Source organism: Trachurus trachurus, assembly GCF_905171665.1.
Source record: "Trachurus trachurus genome assembly, chromosome: 21".
Classification (NCBI taxonomy): Eukaryota; Metazoa; Chordata; class Actinopteri; order Carangiformes; family Carangidae; genus Trachurus; species Trachurus trachurus.
In genome coordinates this window covers 31,845,999-31,849,463 of record NC_139899.1, presented here as the reverse complement: position 1 = coordinate 31,849,463, position 3,465 = coordinate 31,845,999, and the positions used below count along the sequence as shown (strand labels likewise).

Sequence of the window (3,465 nt, the reverse complement as noted above, 5' to 3'; positions counted from 1 at the left end):
GTGAAGCAGAGTCTCCTCCTGTCACAGAAACCTTCTCTCTGTTGAACAGACAGTTCAGTCTCTACACGTCTGTCACGTTTTCACAGGACAGAGATGAACACAGTTTAATAATGAACTCATCAGCGTCATGGCAACAGAAAAATCACTTATTATTATTGTTCTGCTGCTGCTGACTGTTATTGTTTCTCTGAATGATTTCGATGTTATGATAAAAGGTACAGGCTACTTTCAGGACGAAGGTGGTTTCACTGCAGACTCTTATTTTGAAAAGTCGGCCTGAGCTACATGAAGAGCACCGTGTCGTTCTGACTGTTAAAATAAATAACTAAATAAAGGTTTCAACTGAAACAAAGTTCACGTCTGTGTCATTATTTACATGTTGTCACGGCAACATGAACCAGAATAACACTGAAACTCACTGTGGACTCTGTAATGAAGGTGTTAGTTACATTATATGTGTATTATATATTATATTTATTTATATATAGTGCAGGTGTTGTGGTGGACTCTCCCCAAGATGTTCAGACTTTAACGTAACAAACTGCTGCTAAATGAACTCTAATGATTTCTGCTTTTATTCAGACAGTGAAGAGAGAGAATAAACTTGGTTTCTGTTTTGTCTTTTTTCCTCTTTGCTTTTATTACATTTTTGTTTTTCCTTTTCTTCTTTAGTAGATTCTCATGTCATGTTCAGGGGCATTAATCAATAAATCAGAATATCGTGGAAAAGTTAATGTATGTCAGTTAGTTTAGTTCAATTCAAACTAGGGGTGTGACTGTGTACACGTGTAAACGTTTACACGGAATGAAACTGTAAACGTTTAGTAAAAAATCCCTAAACGATACACGCAATTATTATTTTTTACATAGCGTACATTTTGGGGGGCTGGGTGAAAAATAGTCCCTCACACTGTCTTGATTTAGAGAAAACTATGATTTAATAAAAATGATGCTGTGACGCGCTTCCCTCCTCCAGACAAAATGTGCGTGAGTGAGTTTTTTTTTCCTTTCTTTTTTTTTTTTTTTGCGAGCGAGTGTGATGGCGCCGCCACCGAGTAAACGCCCATCCGAAATAAACGCCGGGTCAGACATTGCTTTTCTGGTTGCCAAAAAATATTCTATGCAAATATAGCCTCCCTAAACACAAACAAATAACCTTAAAAGGATTGAAAGGGGTGTCTCGAGACATTAAAGACGGCCGAGGACTGACGAGACGCCTCTGGGCTGGTTGCTCCTGCCCGGTCTGTCCACTCCTCTCATTCGCACTTCAGCACCTGTCCTGGGCTGCACAGTGTCGGCTCGGCTCGGCTCGCTCCTCGTTTTAAATGACTTTACTCCTTTTAAAAGTAGCGTAAACAATTTACTGTTCTGATCACTCATACGTGTGTATGGTTAGGCAGTACGGTGCATTATTATTAGTTATACTTCAAAAATAAAGGACGGTGGAGCGAGCCAAGCTGTAGCCCAGGACAGGTGCTGAAGTGTGGGAGAGGAGGGAGAGACTGGGCTCCGCGGGGCTCTGGCAACTTGCAGCGGATCAGGAAGGGTGGAGGTCAGCGAGACCGGGGGGGGGGGGGGGGTTCGGGGGTACGGTCGACTCTGAACGCTCACCGGGCAGAGGTCTTTGCACACTGAGTCCGTTTTTTTCGCATGCGTTTTTCCTATCCGTCATCCGACAAAAAACATTACGCGCAGGCTCCTTGCACACTGAGTCCGTTGCGTTTTATTCGCATGCGTTTTTATTTTGTGTTCCAAATTTCGGAGAGGGAGACAAAATCGTCACGCAGTGATGCACTTTGTGGTTCTCCCACTTGTTGAGAAATGAAAGAGAAACATTAAAAGCCAGTAGAGGGGATCTACTGCTTGTTAATGAGCAGCGGAACTATCATGATCACTTCAACTGTTTATTTTAGGATGTCGGTCCAGTTTGATAGATATTGATTATTAGCTCACATATTAAACAGAAGACGGACAATTTCCATGATCCTGAACAGCGGCTGGCGCACACACACACACACACACACACACACACACACACACACACACACACACACACACACACACACACACACACACACACACACACACACACACAGCAGTGAACAGCGGCTGGCGCACGCACACACACACTCAGCGGTGATCCCCCCCCTCCCCATTCCAGCCTCAAAACGCTGATGTGATTGGTCAAAAGGTTTTTCACGGATGCGAAAAACGCATTAAATCGAACCTGATCCGATTTTTTTTCATGTGTAAACATGATTGACACAACATGCGGTCGATTTTTTTTTTTTGACGTGCGGCAATTTCGGACGACAAAAACGGACTCAGTGTGCAAAGGCCTTACGGTACGGTGCGGTGCGTGTCGGGGGGAGGGGGGCGGGACGAATCCGCCGTCCGGTCTCCTCCGCTCCGGTGTAACACCGGCACGGTGGCTGCAGTGTCACCGGCTGCGCATATCAGACTAAACAAAAATAAGGCTATAGCAACCTACAGCGGTCCTGAAGCGTGTACACGTGTACACGAAAAAAAATGCACAGTGTACACGTGTACATATTTTCGTACACGTTCACATCCCTAATTCAAACAGTGAAACACATCATGTATTATACAGATTCAAAACACACAGACTGAAATGTTTCATGTCTTTATTTCTTTTAATTGTAATGAAAACCTAAAATTCAGTAAATCAAGAAACTATAATACAGTGGGGAGAGTTGACTACTGTAACCTAATGAACTCCAAACAGCTGCAGAAGTTTCCTGAGCCTTGTCTCTCAGTCTGGTTCATGACCTCCATCATATTCTACTTTATTGAGATGTATCTTTGATCTTTGCAACTCTGAGGGTGTTTATTTGTTATTTGTTGATTATTTGTATATGTATGAACTATTAAAGATAAATAGAGGAAATTTCATGCAGGTTGGATTCAAACCCACGGCTGCTGCAGCAAAGTCTGAGCCTGTAGCTACAGTGGCATCATCATCATCAACGATCTCCAGAAGACATAAAGTTAAACATGAAACACTCTTTTCCAATATTTTAATCAATATCAGTGTATTATTTTAGTTTTCTACGGTTTTAAAGTGGTGGAAAAAATCTAAATGAACTTCAGTTCATCAGAATTAATAATTAAACTGTCAACAAAAAGTGAACATTATAGAAACATGGACTTATTCAGTCCTATAGGTCTGTTTATCTTATTCAATATCTAAAAGGGACTGCGGACTGTCTGATGGACAGAGCGCATTACTGACACACAGCGTCGTCAGACAAAATATCAGGTGGATAATAAAAGTAGAGACTGGAGTTTAAGATGCACATATGGGGCATATGTGCATCTTTATGCCGCTGCATGAATGCACTGCATGCTCTCGCTCTGAGCGCAGCGCATTTATGCTGCGGCTGCCTCGGAGGAGAACTTTTTTTTTTTTTTTTTTTTTTAATCATTAGCGGTGCTTATTTATTA

At 42.2% G+C, this 3,465-nt stretch overlaps 1 protein-coding gene across 1 annotated transcript in view; it reads left to right on the top strand.

Moving 5' to 3' along the window:
- The window catches only part of LOC311004858 (NLR family CARD domain-containing protein 3-like), a gene marked incomplete at its 3' end in the record, with an annotated part of 170,770 nt that overhangs the window by 71,432 nt on the left and 95,873 nt on the right, over positions 1–3,465 (top strand). The gene's annotated exons all lie outside the window — the stretch shown is intronic.